Source organism: Agelaius tricolor, unplaced genomic scaffold (genome assembly GCF_023055355.1).
Source record: "Agelaius tricolor isolate 1412-34295 unplaced genomic scaffold, bAgeTri1.0.p SCAF_21, whole genome shotgun sequence".
NCBI lineage: Eukaryota > Metazoa > Chordata > Aves > Passeriformes > Icteridae > Agelaius > Agelaius tricolor.
The window spans coordinates 10,173,181-10,194,246 of NW_027269281.1; the positions used below are offsets into that span (position 1 = coordinate 10,173,181).

A 21,066-nucleotide genomic window follows, 5' to 3' on the forward strand; every position below is an offset into this window, starting at 1 on the left:
GATGGGACTATTTTTACGGACTCGAAATATAGCTATGGGGTAGTCCATACATTTGGCAAAATATGGGAGGAAAGAGGACTAATAAATTCACAAGGGAAAGATTTAGTTCACCGTAAATTAATATTAGATGTGCTCAGTGCCCTACGAAAACCCCGAAAAATAGCTATAGTTCACCTGAAAGGTCACCAAAAAGGACTGGATTTGAGAAGTAGGGGAAATAATGCAGCTGACCAGGAGGCTAAACGGGCTGCCCTGAGACTCCTCACTTTGCAGGAAAACATAGAACACTCCCAAACGCCAGAACCTGATCTCGACATCAAGTTTAATAAAGAGGAAGAGAATAAAATACAAAAACTAGGAGCTAAAAGGGATGCACAAGGAGCATGGAAATTAGCAGATGGCAGAGAAATAATACCTAGAGCATTGGCACATAGATTACTGACTAAGATACATCAAAAAACACATTGGGGATCACAGGGACTGGTAGATTATTTTGCTGCAAAGTATGTGAGTGTGGGAATCTGGGACATTGCCAAACAAGTAACCAGAGGATGCCTAATTTGCTTACAAGTAAATAGAAAAAATTTGAGAAAATTACCGGAGGGAGGCCGACCGCTAGCGAAAAGGCCTTTCTCCCACATTCAGATAGATTTCACCGAGCTCCCCAAAGTAGGGAGAACCAAATATTTATTGGTCTTGGTGGACCACCTAACACATTTTGTGGAAGCCTTCCCAACCGTAAGAGAAACAGCCAAAGTAGTTACGAAAATATTGATGGAAGAGATAATCCCGAGATACGGGGTCCCAGAAGTCATTGACTCAGATAGAGGGCCGCATTTTATTTCCCAAGTTACCCAAAACTTAGCAACAGCTCTGGGCATACGGTGGGAACAACATGCCCCCTGGCATCCCCAGAGCTCTGGACGAGTTGAACGAATGAATGGGGAAATAAAAAAGCAATTGACCAAACTGGTAGCAGAAACCAATTTGACCTGGGTTAAATGTATTCCTCTAGCGTTGCTAAATATAAGAACAAGACCTAGAGCTGATTTAGGGGTATCACCCTTTGAAATGATGTATGGGATGCCGTATAACCTAGAAAATCCTAACGAACATCCTGTCATTAATGACACATGTACACAAAAATATTTGGTGGAATTGACAAAGTACAGAAAGGCATTATGGGAAAAAGGTATGTTAGCACAATGGCCTCCTTTAGATTTTATCTTACACCAGGTACAGCCAGGAGATTGGGTGCTCGTGAAAAGCTGGAAAGAAAACCCCTTGACTCCAAGGTGGGAAGGACCGTTCCAAGTACTCCTCACCACAGAAGCAGTCATACGAACCGCTGAAAAAGGATGGACTCATGCTAGTCGCATAAAAGGACCGGTAAAACCCCCTCACAGCTGGGAGGTTTGCAGTCTCCCGGGAGAAACCAAATTAAAGCTGAAACGAATTAATAAATGATTTGGATAGTAATCTGGGTTGGAGATAACCATTATCTCCAAACCCACCTAATAGGGAATCGGGAGGCTCTTGGATATTGCAAACTCTTAGAGGATGAGTTGAGAAAGCCCTACTTTAAGTCCCCGAGATTAGAACATAAAGGGCACACATGGAAGGGGGAAAAAGCACAAAACAAAGATATAAGGTTAAAGTGTAACTGGTTAGATTGTGACTGTCACCCCCTTGTATGCTTTTCCTGTAAATTGTGTCACGAACCTTGGTGGTCTCATTGTCGGAGTGGTAGAACACCTAGGGGAATTTGTACGCCGTGCTATGAGAAAGAGAGGAGACTAACTTCTATCATTCTTAGTAGCAGAGTTGCTACGGGGGAGGTAAAGCTTGGATCTGACGAGTGGTGGGAAACCTTTTCCAAAGGGGTAAATCCTGATCGGTTCTGCTACCACCCTAACGAACCGATCCCCTTTCTCCTGGACATCCTGGAAGTGGTGTGTCAGAAGAAAGCCCCCAATTTGCGGCGTGACCTCTCATTAATAAAAGCTGATAACTGGGCCGCCAGTGCTAAAAAGTGGAAACGGGAGGTTTATCCGGCTCCTGAAGAATACCTCTGCTGCCGAGAAGATGGTAAACCCCAAGGCTCGTAGCAACCGAGTCGTTGGGCGAGGCAGAGAGGTAATAACCAGTGGAGTCCGTCGGAAGCCCCGACCCCCATATGGGATGTCCAGGAAATGTTGGCCGTCCTGCCCCAGGATTGGTAACCCACCACTGGGGAAACCAAAGGTAAAATTTAACCTGAGCTCCAACAATGACAGCCCCAAATTACAAGCCTTAATTCTTTTCTGGTGCATCGTAACAAGTTCAGGGGCAGAAGGGTATTCACATCAACCCTTCAAATGGTCACTGATTAGATGGGAAGACCAGTATGTTATCCAGACCAAAATCACGTCTGGCGCACCCAGCTTTTTATGTACTTTGTGTGATTTAATACCTGTAAATCCATGTTTAAATCAGTTTGGATATTATTTTTGTCCAAGCTCAAACTTGGGAAAAGGGTATTGTAACTATCCAGGACACTTTTACTGTGCTTATTGGGACTGTGTATCAGTAAGCTCCTTTGGGGGGAACGAGGACGGGTTTATCAGAACTGGATGGGGTCCATACGGGTGTACACAGCCCACTTCCACATATACCCAGAAAGAAGGAGGGTTAGATGGAACATGCAATATGATTTACATTAATGTGACAAAACCACATGACCAAGTCTGGTTATTAGGGAAAATGTGGGGAGCCCGATTATGGGAACCAGGGACAGACAGAGGGGGGCACTTTATAATCCAAAAGACAACCGTGCCACACGACCCCGAACCAATTGGACCAAACCAGGCGATAGCTGGAGAACTAACGCTAGGAGAAAATAATGGAAATGAATCAGAAACAGCCCCAACCACTAGTCTTCCAGAAATGTATAAGCAAAACTTTACTAATTCGACCCGAGGACCTGAAAACCCGGGAGAAGGGGACTTGTGGAAAATATTACAGGCCACTTTCCTAGTCCTGAATGAGACCCATCCAAATCTAACTGAGGAATGTTGGCTGTGTTACACCGTAAACCCCCCGTTCTATGAAGCCATAGGGGTAACAGCAAAAAGCAGATGAGTAAATGGGACCAACCCAGCTAGGTGCCTATGGAAAAAAGAAGGAGAAGAATCGAGAGGGATAACCTTGGCAAGGGTAACGGGGAGAGGAAGATGTATAGGATGAGTACCAGTGGAAAAACGACATCTATGTCAGGTTATGGGGAATTTGAGTGACCCTAAGAAACCTGCCAGCTGGATACTGCCAGCAGCAAATACTAAATGGGTCTGTAACACTCTCGGAGTCACCCCATGTATAAATATAGACCGATTTAATGAATCCAGTGACTTTTGTATTCAAGTATTGATAGTACCCAGAGTCCTTTACCACCCCGTAGAGTACGTTTATGAACAATATCAAAATATAGGACCCCACATAGTGAAACGGGAAATATTCACAACCTTCACTGTAGCAATGTTACTAGGAATAGGTGCAGCCGGGACAGGAACAGGAATAGCCTCACTCATACAGCAACACCGAGGATTCCAAGAACTAAGAGCCTCTGTAGATGAAGACCTCAGGAGGATCGAAACCTCCATCAAAGACCTCACAGAATCATTAGATTCCCTAGCAGAGGTAGCCTTACAAAATCGAAGGGGGTTAAATCTATTATTCCTGCAACAAGGAGGACTATGTGCTGCTTTAAGAGAAGAATGCTGCACATATGTAAACAAGAGCGGAATTATACGGGACTCAATGGCAAAACTAAGGGAGGGGCTAGAAAGAAGACAAAGAGAAAGGGAAAAACACCAAAGCTGGTATGAATCTTGGTTTAACTAGTCTCCTTGGCTTACAACTTTATTATCAACGATAGCGGGTCCACTACTTCTCTTACTATTGGGACTCACGTTTGGCCCTTGTATTTTTAATAAATTGATTAGCATTGTAAAAGGCAGATTAGAAGCTGCTCACCTTATGCTCATACGAGCAAAATACGAAACCTTGAAGATGGATGATCCAGAAGAATCTCTGGAGCTCAGCAAAAGGGAATTAGAGCGTTTTGACAAACAAAATTGAGTATCAAAACAAAGGGGGGATTGAGATGAGGGACTACATTTTGTTCGTCACGAAAAAGAGACCAGTGTGTTACAAGAGTTGTCTGCTGACTATTTCCGTACTACTTCATGAGATATGAGCCACAAGGATACCAGGGAAGGGGTTGCAGGAGCCCACACATAGTCCCACCCAGCAAATGGTACAAACAGATAACTCACAGAAATAACGACCAGGGAAAGGCTGGGGAAAGGGCAGGGGCAGATTAACACCCAGCAGGGAAACCTTTCCCGCTGACAAATGGTACAAGCAGATAACTCACAGAGATAACGACCAGGGAAAAGCTGGGGAAGGGGCAGGGGCAGATAAACAGTCTGCAAGGCAGGATATTTGCTTGCTTAAGCTTGATAGGGCACAGTTTGCAAGGCAGGACATTTGCTTGCTTAAGCTTGATAGGGCACAGTTTGCAAGGCAGGACATTTGCTTGCTTAAGCTTGATAGGGCACATATTGTGTTAATCATAAGATTTTGGTAATTTTCCACGGAGAAGTCACCAAATAAGGACATAGGGTGAAGAAGACGCAGCTGAGGAAGACTCCGCAGCCTTTTATCACCGACCACCAGGAGACAGAAGGATGACCCTCTAGCAACAACCAGCGCAGGCGCAGAGAACTCCGAGATAACATGGACTCCTGAAGGATGGAGAGGATAAAAGGACTGAATCAGAAACTAGTCGGCGCGGCAGTAGGTGGAGCGGAGACTCCCCTGTCGCCCAGCGCTGAGCCTTTGCTTACGTAGTATAACTGCTTCAATAATTAATAAATTCTTTGATTGGAAATTACTCGTTTTGAGTCAATTTTATAACATAGAGTATGCTAGACTTTTCATGCTTTTATCATGTAAACAAAGCCTCTTAGCACCTAATAAAGAACAGCATGTACTGCTTTTAAGGAAAAAAAGAGAAAAAGAATGAGAAGAGACAGCCCATATTAGACCTCGGGTGTGGGGGCAGGGAGGAGATGGAGTCAGATCTAGTGGCGCCCGCTCTGAGACCTGGGCCATCCGCAAATCCGTCCGGGGCCCGGACCCCTCCCCCAGCACCGCCCACGGCCGGGCCGCCGCCACTGGCCGCTCTTCGGCTGCCCGCGCCAGCTGCGGCCCTGGCCCTGGCTCCTCCCCTGCTGCCACAACAGCCACCGCAGCCATGGGCTGGGGCAGCTAGGCAGCAGGACACGGTTTCGGCAAACCCCCTGCCAGTACAGGAGGAGGGGGGCAGGCCTTGCCAGCTAGGGATCGCGCAGGCGCCCTTGTCGACTTCCGGCTGGACGCCGTCTCTGCTTCCCCTTCCTCCGCCGGCCGTGGCTCCAGCCGCCGCGGCCCCTGCCCCGGCTTCTCTACCGCCACCGCTGCAGCCGTGGGCAGGGGCAGCTGCAAGGGGAAACCCGGCTCTGATGGGGGCCTTGCCAGTAAAGGAGATGGGGGGCTGGGCTTGGCAGCCGGGGATGGCACAGGCGTCTTTGTCGACTGGCGGCGGGACGTCACCCCCCCCTCCCGGCTGTGCTCCCCCTCCCATCCCCGCTCGCTCCTGGGCGGGCGGGGACAAGGGGAGGGGACAGCCAACTTGTGCAGCCAACGGTACCACCCCTAGAGGTGGAGCCGGGGGACAGAGCCTTCTACCAAACGGCAGAGAGGGGACCTCCCACAGAAGGAGTGGCACCCCCCCACGCTCAGGCCTTTGAGTTTCCATAGCAACATCACGCGCAGGGGAGCTGGCTCAGGAGATTACGTCATTGAAGCGAGCAGAGCAAATCCTGGGTGGCGATTCCTAGTACTGGGACTGGCCGAGGTAGATCTAACACAGCAGGTTCAACAGAATCGGACAGCTCTCGCTCAAGTAGCTCTTCTGAAGAGGAAGATGAGACAACAGCTGCTTTAAACAGGCGAAATGAAAGGTAGCAAGAAGAGCCATAAGAGAACGTAGTCCTATAGCCAAACATACTAGGTCAAAAAGGGAAGGACCGGTCCTGCAAGCCCTGTAACGGCAAGCACTCCGCAACCGGGGGCCAGTATATATAAAGGCTCCCTACTCCCTTGTCGAGTTAGAACAGTGGAAAGCTACTGTAGGCAAATATAAAGAAAATCCAGACAAAGTAGCAAATTTAGTAGAAAGGGCAATTAACACACAAAACCCTGACTGGACTGATTTGAAATCTGTGATGAACACATTGCTTGATCCCACTGAGAGACAGATGGTTAATAAAGCTATTACAACTTTGGTAGAGGCAAAAATAACAAGCAGGTTGATCCAGGGCACAGTTGCAGGGGTTTTTCCATCAGATAACCCTAGGTGGGACCTGAATGTGCCAGAACAGATGGCAGAATTAAAGCGATATCAAAATCTCATGGTATATGGGTGAAAACATGATTTCCATAAAGCTATAAATTGGTCAAAGCTATACAAAGTAAAGCAAAATTATGATGAATCTCCCACTGATTTTTTATATAGCTTAAGGGAAGCTGCTATTAAATATACAAACCTAGATCCTGATTCAGCTGATGGAAAAGCCCATCTATTTTTCTTGTTCATGGATCCAGCTACAAATTATATAAGGAGAAAGCTACATAAGATAGATGAGGTTCGAGACATAGATAAATTTCTAGAAGTGGCCTGTAAGGTATATTGAGACAGGGGCCCAAGTGAGAGTTAGACACCGTCCTAGTAAGAAGGCGACTAAGGAGAAGTCATCCAATAGAACTTCCCCTATGGACAAAGATCAGTGCCCCTATTGTAAGAAATGGGGACATCAGAAAAATGACTGTACAATGTTGAAACAAAAATCCCCAGTTCCCCAACTCACATAGGGACAAGACTCATGCTCAGAATGATGGGGACCGAAGGTTTCACCCCCAGCAGAGCCTTTGGTTATAGCTAAGCTGAGGAAAGACAACATAGTTTTTTTGGTAGAATATGGAGCAGCGTATTCTGTGTTAAATACTTTGGAAGGAAAACTGAGTCAAGATAGTGTACATGATGTTGGGGTGACAGGAGTAAACGAAACACGGCCTTTCTTCCAACCTTTAAAATTCAAATTGGGCAAGCACTGGGTAACTCATCAATTCCTTTATATGCCTAACTTCCCTAAACCATTGTTGGGGAGGGATTTACTGGAGAAATTGGAAGTGGAAATTTCTCATCCATTACTCACTCCTCAAACTGCTTTTCCAGCATCACCGCAATTAGTTCTTTCCTGATTGTAGTGGTTTTGGTTTGCTAATTTAAGATTCTTTAATGTTGAGATTTTTCTGGTTAATGCACTAAAGAATGTGGCAGGTTTGGTGTTGGCTAATCACTAATACACTCACTTTTTGCTGTGAGATAGGATTAGGAGAAAGGTAAAGCAGGCTTAAAACTTTAAAAGGGTATAAAGAAAATTCTATTAAAAGTAACTAGATGGAAAAAAAGTAGTAAGAATCAAAACAAACCTTCTAGAACACTTCTCTTTCCCTTAGAACCTTTTCTTTTTCACTGACAATGTAAAGAAACTATACTCAAGATTTTTAGTCAGTTTACTATTTCTAAAATAGTTTTTCTTTATTTTACTGAGGGAGAGAAGTCTCTCTTGTTAAGGTTATGGAGACTTCTCTTCAAGAGGAAAAAACAGTTTTTTGTGGTTTTTAATTTTGTTACGAGTAGCAGCTGCCCAGGGAACTTTGCTATTGTGAAATCTTTCTCATTTCTACAAGCTTTCCCACAGCTTGTTGATGGGCTATGTTGACTTATGAGGTATTGTTTTAAAGATGAGTTGTTTAAAGATAAAAGTTATTATTATTTATTTTTTAAATTATAATAATTTCTGGGAATAGAGATCTTTTTTTCTTGGAAGTACAGGACTGCTCTCTTTTTTTTTGTTTTAACTTTTTATGGGATAACAGCTATTTTAACATTTGCTTATTTTAGTATGGAGGCTTTTGCTTGATATTAATTTGAACACTTTCATCTCTGTCTCGGTCCCTCTGCGAGCCTCTCAGGAACCCTCAGCCAGTCCCGAGTCGGCAGACACCAGGGGGGCAGCCCGACACGGCTGACAGCAGGGAGACACTCTCCCGCGCCCTGAGGGTACTGAGGGCACCTAGGCTGGTCGCCTTTGCAGCAGAAGAGACACCAGAGACATTGGTAGAAGATAAAGGGCCGACTCTTAGCAGGGGTTAATCCAAGGTTTTATTCTAGGAGTCCCAAAGGAGCTCCTGCACCTCAGGGGGCCTCCTGCCGAGAGCCCCCCGGGAAATGTGCCAAGGTTACATTTAAAGGGAGGTGGAAACCAAAAGTAGATAACATTTTACCAACCAATAAGTGACCCTAAGGGATGGGTATTGGGGGATAGACATTTAGGACAGCGTGTGGGGCAAGGCTTGGGGGGGCTGACCCCTAGCCTCTGGCTAATCACTCGACAACTTGGACCGAAACTTCTAGATGGAGGGGATGGGATGCTGAGTGATTGACAGAGAGGCAGGGTGGGGGTTTGGGGATGATCTCATCCAGGGAGAGGGATAGCACAGGTAAAGGGAGGGGGGTACAGTCTGGGATAAACCATTTGGGAAAAATATGGGGATACAAAGCAAAACTACTTCAAAGTATTACAAAGTATAAAAACGCACTACAACACATCTCCCCATAGTTTTATGCATTATAAGGAAAAAGAATCTTTTCTCCATAGTTTACAAGAGGATTTCAGCTCTAAAAACAAGGCCTCTCCTCTTCTTTCTCATCTGAGACTTTTTTTTAACTGACTGTGAAAAAAGCCAATCACTTGTTTTTAAAATTTTAACAGTTTAATAGTAATAAAATGGTAAAAATTAGAGTAATAAAAATTCGGACAATTAGGATTAGGACAATATGAGACAATAAAAACAAAGAGTTACGGACAGTCCGGCTACCTCTTTCTGGGCAAAATAAGCCCAAAAAAGGACACACGTTAACAGAGGATTAACCCTTAAAAACAATAGCCTGTTGCATATTCATACATCTCAGACATGATGCATAACTTTCATTCAAACAAAGGATTCTATCTGGTCAATGTCAACTTCTTCCTCTGAATCCTGATGCCGTCTTCAGGGCTGAGCAAGGCAGGAAGAAGTTAGTTTCTTCTGATAAGGGAGCAATAAATTCATTTTCTCTGAAAGATTTAGGTGTCCTGTGGCTGCTATCTCAGTGTGAGTACCTCATTCTTCTCTTTAAAAAAAATATCCCACATTCATAGTTTTTATTTTAACTCCAAAAGCTACATTTTAACTACAAAACTACATTTACCATGCTATTAAAATGTTAATACAGCACTACTAATCAATACAACATAATACATATAGTAAATATCTGTGTAGAGCCATATAATATGCACTTTTCACATTGACTTTGATGTTTTAACGTTGTTTTTTTACATGTTTGCATCATGTTCTTTTCTCTCACTCGAGGGAGGATTGAAGTATTGAAAGGGTTAATATTATGTTTGAGGTTTATTTGATTTGTTGGTAACTTCTGGTGGGGAGCTGTGCCTGGGTTGTGTTAGGATCGCTCTCATAGTTGGTTTTTGGTTTTTTGTATGGGTTATAGAGGATTTTGGTTTCAGCCACGCTGGGGAGAGGGGATTTGATGATAAGATTTTTACAGCTGCGGCTAGACCTGCTCTGGCCCAGGTTCTGCAGCCTCCCCCGCCTTCCTGCCCAGCAGCTGTTGGAGCTCAGCCTGGCCAGAACGTGGCTGATGAGGGGGGGGTCCGGCGGGCGGCCCAGGGAGGGGGAAAGGGGCTTGGCCTGTGGCAGGACTGCCCGGCCCAGCCTGGCCAGGACCGGGGACTGGGGTTGAGGCCTGCTACTTCTTCGCAGACTGGAAAGGAAAGAAAGAATTCTCGGGGTTTTTCGTCTTTAACATGTGTGTTTCACAGAGGCGTCTCTAGCTTCCCAGTGGTTCAACAGACTGTCAGTTACACAAAAAGCTTTGTATCACTTCTCTGAATTTCCTCTCATTCTAAACCAGGATACTGATATTGCTAATTTTTAGTTCCATGTCTCTGGTTTTTGACTCTGTTACATACCGCTCCAAAGTCATATCATCGGTGACATAGAAGAAGCTGGTGAAGAGAGATTCCATGGAAATGCTCAGGAGTCAGGTCTTCTGAAACTCAGGATTATTATTATTTTCTCCACACTTTACACAAATGACTCGGTTTTGTTCTGATGTTATGGTAGGATGAAAATAAAATAAGTCACTAAGGGTATTTGCTTTCCTCAACTAACGATTTCATCTGGAAGGGAAAAGGGTCCAGCAATCTGAGTAAGAGTAAGTGAACAAGACCTGAAATTCTAGTGAATATAACCATGGGGTTGGAAATCATCAGATGCTTCACTCCTGGTTTGTCAAATTGCCTTTGAGAGAAACTGTATTCTGTCCCTGAAAATGCATGTCCCCAACACATACTCAGCGGTTTCTGAGTCTCCTCCTTTTTCCAAATGGTTTAAAGTTGCAAAGGAAATCTTTAAGGAAATTAACTGAGGCCAGATTAGAGAAAGAATGAGGAGCTGAGACTGAAAGACCAGTTATAGTTCCCCAGTCCTTGCCTAAGCAGTATGAATGCTGCTTGTGTTACCTCGAACAGCCTAAGTGGCAGCATCCTGCAGCCACTGACCACAAAAGCATGGTCAAAAAAAGAGGGATTTAACCCTGGCCAAGACACTTGTCAGGCTTCAGAGACTTCCTTTGCTGAGATAATCTAGACTTAGAGTTTTGTGCTCAGTTCTTGTATCCTCCAAAGCTGCCCAAGGGGTGTAAAATAAGCTGGACAAGTAAGATTCCTGATCTAAACATCAAGTTTGAATCTGATGAATTGAAAAATCAGAGGGAAACTGTCGTGAACAGCGGGAGAAATGCGACACACCATATGCGATGAATAGCAAATCCCGAAGTTTATTGAAACCCCACACATATTTATATTGGTGTTAATGAAGCTTATACATATTGCAAAAGCTGAGCTCATTATTAGTTAAAGCACACTTAGATCAACCACACCTACTTCTATCTTCTAACAATTATTTTTCTTCTATGTTTACATTCTTCTAACTTTTCTACCTAAGATAACTACATTTTCTGGCAAGCGATTTTCTCCCCCGTCTTCCCGTTTCAGGGAAGGTCACTGTGACCTTCGTCAGTAATTGGGCACTGGTTGCTCCGTTCCCAGCTTGTTTCCCCTATCCTTATCCATTGGTATCACATCGAAATGTCCTTTCTCAGCTAACCAATTATCCAAAAAGCTCTCTACATCTCCCCTGTTTTTCTGTTAAACAAGCATAGTTTAGTTAAATGCGGTAGTTATCATCTTTCTCACCATATTCTGTAAGCATATACAAAAACAAGGCAAAACTAATATTAACAACAAAGCTACAATAGCTACTACAATGCTAATCTTAACAATAGAACGTAACCATGATCCTAAGTTTAAAGATTTGAGCCATCCATCAATACCAAGGCCTGATTCCACCTGTAAGTTCCCAGTTAACCTTCGTAACTCGGAGAGCTGTGAGTGTACAGATTGTACATGATCAGAGAGATTCATGCAACACATGCCCTCAAATTCATCACAACCATGGCCTTGTGCAAGTAAAAGAAAATCAATTGCAGCTCTATTTTAAAGTGTCGCTTGGCGAATAGAATCTACATCAAGCAAAAGACTGGAAATTGCTAAAGAAGTTGCATTTGTTTGTTTAACAAGCTAACACTCTAACCTATTTAAAATAGCATGAGCACCTGCGGCTGATACCCCTGGAGTTAAGAAAGATGCTGCAACTATGGCCGCTGGGGACCAAAACTTTACATCATCCCGGCAATCGGCTGCAAATGCATGAGCCATTCGTTTGCCTCTACGATGGCGGCAGCTCATGTTCAGTATCATGGACATGTTAGGTGTAAGTAGAGACAGCCGTCCAAGTGTACATGGTCCCCCGTGCAGCATTGATGGGATACCGGCCCAGGCACGGTCTCCACATATCAGGAAATATCCTGCTGGCAATTGAATGGGGTCATTTGATGAGACTGACACTCTCTTTGTTGTATAATTGCACCAGGCCGATGCATTTCAGTAGACAGCCATGCTAGAAGTTACAACATTAGAATGGTTCTTGACTGACAGCAGGCTTCTATGGTTAAAATGAATGCATGCATCTGCCATCACTGACCCTAACAACTCTAACTCTTGGGGTTCCTGTGGTGCTATAGGAAAGCAGGAAATCCATTGATCCCAATTGTCCACACTCATCCTAGCATTGCTGACCTTACAAGTTGGCACATGTAAAAGGCACGGCCAGGGATCTGCTGGTAATCCAACCAAACAAGTTGTGAAAGGATTGCCAGGAGAAGACAGTGACAGGCAAATAGTCTCCTGTTTAGTTAGATTTGCCAGGGTGACCCATATGTTAGTTTTGGGCCGAGGTGGGGCCCATGCCTGATGGTCTACACTGTCCCCAAAAGAAGCAAAATTTAATAAAGCAACAACATAAAGTTTCCATCCCATCTTGATTTTCTCAGGCACCCTTTTGGGCCACTCGGCCATCATTTCTGTCACAAACTCTTAAGAACGTCTCTTTCTCCTTAGCTTCAGCTTCCTTAAGTTCTTCAGACAATCCTCTCACACTTGGTTGGGACCCTGACCTCCCAAAATAGGACCTATCACGTTCGACTGTGCCAGAGGAATATTTCTACCACACAAGTGGAAAAAATATACTGTAGCCAAAATACTACTTTTGAAATGAACAAATAGTTTAGATGCCTGATCTGTGTGAAGCCTTTGTTTCAGTGAAGTCTGATGTATCAACAAAGTCTTTCAGCATCTTGGTTAGACACAGGAAACAGAGAAAAATTACTCAGAACTAACTCACCTATAAAATATTAAAAAATACAAATCAGATGACATGTTTTAGATCAGATGTTTGAGACAAATAAGCAGTGTAGAATAACTCATGTGCTTGTGAGTCTCCTTATGCAAAGCCAGTGAAGAACTTAACACATGAGAGACAAGCTACAGCTCACACTGGTTATTTTCAGAGGAAAAAAATATAAGAAGTGATGGAGAAGTTACAAGTTGAGTCAGGTACTTAGAGTATTGCGGGTTTGCTTTAAATTGAACAGGTACAAGAAATATGTTTCTGAGTACAAAGGGACGTTAATGCTGTGGTATGATTTCTAAACCCATATTCTCTTTCAGATTGAAATGTAAATTAAATGAGAGAATATTTTAAATGACATATTGTGTTCTCACTCGGACAACGAAAAAGGATAGCAACTAAGTACAAAATACTCTTTGTTCGATGTTACAGGAAAAGCTAAGCAACAGTTTTCCTGTAGACTGAAATCATTATTCAAACAATGGAATGAATGTTTTCTAGGCCTCAAACATCAGTGTTTATGTTTTATGTTTTAAAAGTCAATTGATGCTTGAACAATAGGGATGAATATATTCTTTTTGGTAATTATTTTTCAGAATTGTCCACAATAATAATAATAATAATAATAATAATAATAATAATAATAATAATATGGTTGGAAGTCTATTATATATTTTAGTATCTGTTTTGAGTGGGAGTTTTGTTGTTTTTGTGCAAACTAACATTCAGATTAAATTATAATTCTAAATGTTACATGACATCCAGTCCAGTTTTCTAAACATATAAATATGTACAATGAGTAACAGTTGCTTGGATTTTCTTCCTGCATCTGTGTAAGCAGTTATAGCATCCGATAAGGGCTTTAATGATCTTTTTGGACATTGAATCCAACCCCACTGTCCTATCACGACCCTTTTTGAGCAAATCAGCTAAAATGTCAATTTTCTGAAGAAGGGTTTTATGTTGTTGAAGTGGAGGAGATATCCATTCCAAGGCCCATACCTCCCCCGTTTTTCTGTTATGCTGAGTAAGTGCACCCAGTAAAAATTTTGGTCCACACCAAACTGTCAGCTGTATAGGGAGATCAAGATCACGTCTCCGAACACTGCCTTGTGTAACACAGTCCAATATCTGCTGCAGTGTCTCACCCTGTTCAGGGGTTATACGAACAGACTGTGCCGGATCAGTTCCCTTTAACAAAGGTCAAAGATCATATAACAGTTCATTGTTCGATTTGCATAGGTGGAAAAAGAGTATACAGCATAATAGAACTCTCCCCTGTATAGTTAGCGTCAATTATTCCAGATAAAACAAATAATCCAATCACTGTAGCCGAGGAACGTCCTAAAAGCAAAACTCCCATAGGTAATCCATCAATAATGAGTGGTCTCTTTAGTCCCGTTGGAACTTTTTCTGGGTGAGCAGTTATCAGGGTCACTGTCCGCTGCTGCTGCCGGGTCCACTCTGAGGCTCTCGGCGGTTGCGGGCTGGAAGCCGGCCGAGCCGAAGTGGTGACAGCTTCTACTGGTGTCCGGGTGCAGGGAGCTGGTGGCCGGGAAGCAGAACTGCGCTGGGCAGCCGCTGGGCGGGCGGACCTCCCGGAGCCTGCTGCTCCACGGGGGGTGGGAGGCCCGTCCTGCCGCCCCCCCTTCGGCTCGGGGGTCGGGGCGGCTGCGGAGCGGAGCGGGACGGGAGGCGACGGCGCTGCAGCTGTTAAGTCGCCCAGGACCGGGGCTGGCAGGAGCCTCTCCGGCGGGGCGGCTGCGGGCTGTGCGCTGCGGCGGGGAGACTGAGGCGGTGTAGGGTTTAACACCGGCGCAGGCGGCGCGGACGGCACGGCTGGAGTACGCGCGGCGGGGGGCCGGCTGCTGCCCGAAGCAGGAGCTGATAGCTGCAGGGAGCTGCTGTCTGGAGCGGGAACTCGCGTCGGCAGGGAGCCGCCGCTCAACGTAGATGCCGGTGCCGGCAGGGGACCGCCGTATGGGGCAGGAACCGAAGTCGGCGAGGGGGTGCCACTTAAAACAGGCGCTGATGTCGGCGGGGCTGTGTTGCTTAGAGCAGGCACCGATGGGGGTGGGGAACTGCCATTTCGAGCAGGAGCTAGTGTCGGCGGGGACCCAAACCAGTCTCTGTAACTCCTGTTTCTTTCACGGGCTACGCTAGTCTGCTGGGCAGCTCTTTCCCCTGCTTGGTATTTCAAGAATTCAGCATGCACGACCCGTCATAAATTTCCCAACTTTCTCGCGGCCTTATCAGCATCTATGACTGTCTGCCACAACTAATCCCCAAATATACGGCAGTCTGATAACCTATGCACTGTGCAAGGAGTCCGAAAAAGTCTTTGAGCATACCCATGGGCTAACAACCCATGAAGCTCTTCCTACAAATGTATACCCATAACCGTACGCTTTTATAAAAAGCTAGGAAATAAATTATATGCTGCTTGCATGACTTTATCCGTGTTGAACGATAATAGCGCGCTTCTTGCAGCCCTTTTCCAGCTTCGGCAGCACGTGTCAGCCGGGCCCCCCTATGGGGTCACCCGGGGCTCCGACACCTTCCCTTTTTCAGCGGTGCTTATTGCCGTCCTCGGCTGCAGATAGGACCTGAACTCCGCTCACGCCGCCGACCGTGGCCAGTCCCGATGTCCGGGGTCACCATTTGTCGTGAACAGCGGGAGAAATGCGACACACCATATGCGATGAATAGCAAATCCCGAAGTTTATTGAAACCCCACACATATTTATATTGGTGTTAATGAAGCTTATACATATTGCAAAAGCTGAGCTCATTATTAGTTAAAGCACACTTAGATCAACCACACCTACTTCTATCTTCTAACAATTATTTTTCTTCTATGTTTACATTCTTCTAACTTTTTTACCTAAGATAACTACATTTTCTGGCAAGCGATTTTCTCCCCCGTCTTCCCGTTTCAGGGAAGGTCACTGTGACCTTCGTCAGTAATTGGGCACTGGTTGCTCCGTTCCCAGCTTGTTTCCCCTATCCTTATCCATTGGTATCACATCGAAATGTCCTTTCTCAGCTAACCAATTATCCAAAAAGCTCTCTACAGGAAACAGCACAGACCATCACCCCTGATTCACAGTGTGAAGGATTACCTGGCAAGAGAAGTGTCCTTTGTTTCAAGTGTCACTGCACTTTTTACAAGACTGTTGGGGTAACTGGTGCCTTTACTGGACAGACTGGATAGGGAAAGACCCAGGCCTTCTGCAAAAAGGCTCTATAGATAGTCAACTGGAAAACAAATACAACCAAAAATAGTAATTTTTTAACATTACTGTTCTTTTAAGGGACTCTCCAAAGCTAAAACCCAGTCCTATTCTTGAAACTTGGCTACCTCTCCACTGTTAGGGAAACAGACATCTTAAAAGAAGGCTTAAACATGCCAAACTGCTGCCACATTCCTGCTTGTCAACCAAATTCAGCATGCTGAGAAAGTGAGCACTGCTCCACTCCTTCCCTGACCAGCCTGTCTGAACTCATACAAACCAGAGTTGACCTTTATGCTATGGCAATGAACACACACAGGTCTTCTTCCTGCAGAGCTCAGCCTAAGACTGTTCCTGAGCATATGCATGCTTGTCATGGCAAACCTGGGAAGTCTGAATTTATAACAGAGCTCACACACATGCCTGTCTGGTAGCACTCACAGTTCTCTGACAGGATAAATCAACCATTCGGTCTCCATCATTATTTATTTGATGGCAAGGCACTAGAAGACTGAAGGAAAAAAACAAATAGGTTTTTTATGAAAATGTCATTATGTGTACAATGCCAGTCTTTTCAGAGAAAAGTAAAATTCTTTCCTGAAAAAAGCATGTGAAGGGACAATCCTTTAGCAGGTGTTAAAATGTATTATGGTCCCTTGAACCTCACTCTAGGGAGCTCAAGCATAACTCAATCATGACACTGTTGATTCAGATTTTTAATTGCTTTTCTTAAAAGTGGCTTAGCAGCAGCTCAGTCTCAAATCACCTGTAGGGTTGCTTCCTTGTCTATCCAGCCAATATTTCAATTCTGTGCTATTCAGCCCAGCAGGCTAGGAGGTTTTAACAATTAATCTGCCTGTCTGTATTTACGGCCTGCTCAAGATGGCTTAAAAATTGCCCTTGACTGACCAACCTTATGTATTTTGCTGAAAGGAAGGCATGGGATGCAGTGTAGTAAAAACTGTACCAGAAAAAAAAAAAAAAAGCTGATTTCATTCCAATTGCACATATTTATTTATATATATATTCTCATAAGAGTTTAACAAAGTCAATCTTCATGTTCACGATTGGGAGAAAAGGGTTAAAAGCAGAAGAATAGTGAAGAGGATGGTAGATTCACTCAAGTGACCTTGCAGCTGAGAATGTCAAGGCCTGGAGAATATCAGTGTAGGAAACCCCATATATTATGCCTACTATTGTTTATCCCCTGTCTGTTTGAGAAGTAGAATTTCTGTGTAGAGATAATGTAGGTGTTTGGAGAGACTTGGAGGCACTCTCACGCTCATGCCTGAGCTCCCTGTTTTGGGAGAGAGAAGATCCAAGCTCAGAGATCATAAAAAGCACAGAGGATATCACAGCATGGTGCTAAACTATGCGTGCGCTGGCCCTTGATAAAATGGTGCAAACAGTAGTCCCGCCACCCACTAGTATGGACTGAGCCTAATGGTGCCTGCGTTCCTGCTTGTGTATCTCCACCCGAGTGTTGCTTCAGGATCCTCTGGCTAGCAAGGTCATGAAAGAAATTTACTCTTTGCATTTCAGCTGTGGTTTTGTGGTTGTTCCAGCTGCCTCTCTGTGTTGACTTACACATTTGGTATAGTCAGCAGGATCTGGGAACAACCATTCCATGGCTAAGGAAAAAGTCAGGAACTGGGGAGGCTGTAATGGTGATTCTCCACATTTTTAGATGGCCCAGCACTGAACACTGGACCGTGTGGCCACTTTCCTAGCAAAAATGGCTCTGCTGGAGGCATGGCCTGAAATACATGGCCTGAAATATATGATGGCACAGTGGTTGCCCCCCAGATGACTGAGTCAGCTATGCATGAATTACTGTGGAAAGAGGAATGGAAGTCTGCTCACAAGTTAGTGGGGAGATTGTGCTGGTTTTGCAATAACTGATTTTTGGTGAAGAGGGGAAAAGTCAGTCACGAAAGTGATTCTCTGTGAGGAGCTTCTAGAAGCTTCCTCTGTGCCTGGCAAAACCAATTGCTGGCTAGCTCTGAAGATAGGCTACTGCTAAGCCAATTAGAAAAGCTAGTAATGCCTCTATGATAACATATTTAAGAACAAAAAAAAATGTAGGAAGCTCCTTTGCTCCCTGCTCTCTACAGAGGAGGGTCACTGTTGAGTAAGAAAGCAGCACGGACTCTAAGAAGGCTGGTTTGCACAACAGCAGCTTTAATGCGAAAACTCTTCTCTTTTATAGACAGTTCAGATACATTCCACTTGATTGGCTAATTAACAAAAACACCTTTCTCACAAACAATCCTTGAGAAGAACAGAGAAACAGAGAATAGGAAAACACCACCTGTAGGTTGTTTAAAATAACGAGTTATCATCATTTCTCTACAACTCCCTAAAAGTCTCACAAGTCCGCTGTGAGAAAACTTATCTTGTTTTCTCGCTCTCTGACCAGGCTGTCACATCCACAGGTCCCCCTTTTTATTTAAAGAAGGAGGCGGTGTTTGGAATCCTCTGTGGGGGCCCTTGCAGAAAGGAGAACAAACACAGCTCCAGAGGTTCCTCAATCGGACACCAATTAAAAATGGTCAGAGAGATTGGATCTTGTGATTCCCTCTTACAAGAAATGCACTATCAATCCTAAAATCATTTACTTATTCTAATACATTCTCAATAATAAGTCTAACAATATAATAGCAACTTATCATTAATTTGTTCAAAGAACTGACAGTCTTGGCCTGTCAACAGTATTTTTTCAGAAACAAAGAAAAGATGGAATGTCCACTCCCCACTTGTGGAGGGGCCATCTGATTGATGGTTGTCATCTTGATCATCATTCGGAGGTTGCCTGTTGGCCACATTCTGTTTTTGTTGTTGCAAATCAGGGCAGACACACCTCGCAGGTACCCATCGCACTCCAGTATCTGTGGAAACACACACATACCCACGGCCCCAAGTGATAAGGTCACATGGGCCCTCCCACTCATTAGTGGCTAGGTCCTGTATCCGGACCTTCACTTGAGGCAGATGCGTCTCACCGGCAGAATGCAACAAGAGGAAATAATTTAGGATTCTCTGAATTCTGTGGCACTGTGAGGTGATTGATTGAATTTGTCCAGGAATCTTTTTTTTTTCCATTTTTTTTAAAGCAGTGGCCTCAATTACAACCTGTTCCAATTAGCACTCCCCAGGCAGCCAACTCATCCCACCCCCAGACATTGATCGGAGATGTGATGACATAGGGCCAAACTGCAGCCATCTGCCCCTTCGTGTTAGTGATCAGCACAAACCGTTGGCTTACCAAGGCACGTGCCGCACCCCCCACCCCACCCCTACGACAGCTGACTCCACGGGAGCCAAAGGCCACGTAGGAGGCCACTCCTGTGTCAATCAAATCTTGAAGCTCGATCATTGGCTGGCGGGCACCTGGTAGGGTCAGGGTACACACCATCTGGGGTCGCTGAGCAGAAATGTCTGCAGACCAGAGGGCCTGTGGCAGTTCCGTGGATCCAAAACCACCACTCCCACTAGTCTGCTGGCCAGTCCTGGGGACACATGGCTGAAAAGGCACAAGTCGAGCAATCTGAGTCCCAGTCATAATAGTGACGGGGGGAGGGCGTGAAAACCATGGCACAAATCTGACCTGAAAAGTCAGAGTCAATGACTCCTGGGTGAACAAAGATTCCTTGGTGGGTGACACTAGATTTCTCCACAAGCAGTGCGCCCAGTCCTTGTCCCAAAGGTCCAAACACATCCAAAGGAACGTTATGTTCACTACAGTATTCTAAGATGACTGCATCAGCAGAGCCGTGGGTGATGCCTCTGAGCTGGCTGGGCAGACCTGAGCCAGCGCTTTGCTCTGAGGAATCCCTTGTGTCAGGGCGCAATTTCCCCTTGCGCTCATTGTCCCGTTTCCCGGGCCTGCCAAAGGCTGGCCATTAGCATGAAATTTAGCCTTGCATTGCTCAGCAAAATGACCTGCCCTTAGGCATCTAGCACACAAGAAGGAGGCACCTGTCCCCATTGGTTTGGGCGTTCCTTGCTTTCTCTTGCCCTTATTTTTGTTCTTCTTCTGTTGTCCACCCCCTAAGGCTACCTGGCCTGGCTGTGCAGCAACTGCCAGAGCGGACACCCTGTGGTCTACAGCACCTCTCTTGGCACATGCATTGACCATGTCTGCTAGTGACAGGTTGCCTGGAAGAGTATCTATGATCTTCCGGCACTCACTGTGAAAGTTGAACTGGGCTAACTGCTTGCATAAAAGTTGCCTTAAGGCATCATCCTCAACCTGCTTCTCCAGGGCAGCTGCAAGCTTTTTGGCAAATGGCAAAAAAGGCTCACCCGCTCCTTGAATTATCATTGTAAACTGTGGCCTGGGGGAGACTGTCTCAATAGTCTTCAACAATGCATTAAATCCTACCTTTTGACACTGCTCAAGAACAGCAGAGTCCCAGGTAGCCTGAAAATCAGGATTGGAAAAGGCCTGCTCTCTGAGGAGAGTGTCCACCCCCACACCATACCTAGGGTCTTCTGGAGGCAGAAGCCTGTTGCTTGCTGCAAACTTTGCAGCAGCCTGCGTCCAGTACTTCAAAAAAACCTCATACTGCACAGGCTGGAACAGTGCCTGAGCAATATGTTTAATATCAAATGGAGCAAGCAGGTCCGAGTTTATCACTCTGAGAGTCTGCATAACTTGCACAGAGCCAAGGCCATGTTTCGCAGCCTTGTCTTGCAAATCCTGGATCATCCGCCAGGCAATCACATCATGCCTGTCGGCGTGTCCTGAATTTGGGACAGACTTATACACAGGAAGAGCTTGCACCTGACCTTGTGTCAGAACACGGTCGTC

At 45.0% G+C, this 21,066-nt stretch overlaps 2 long non-coding RNA genes across 2 annotated transcripts; one reads left to right on the top strand and one right to left on the bottom strand.

Annotated features, from left to right (window-relative positions):
- The first annotated feature begins 1,620 nt into the window (after positions 1-1,620).
- On the top strand, positions 1,621-4,930 carry LOC139598968 (uncharacterized). The gene is made up of 2 exons (XR_011682105.1): positions 1,621-2,244; positions 4,643-4,930. It is a non-coding gene; the product is annotated as an uncharacterized lncRNA (long non-coding RNA).
- On the bottom strand, positions 3,214-4,650 carry LOC139598967 (uncharacterized). The gene is made up of 2 exons (XR_011682104.1): positions 3,646-4,650; positions 3,214-3,615 (listed from the first exon to the last, which is right to left on the bottom strand). It is a non-coding gene; the product is annotated as an uncharacterized lncRNA (long non-coding RNA).
- Positions 4,931-21,066: the final 16,136 nt, after the last annotated feature.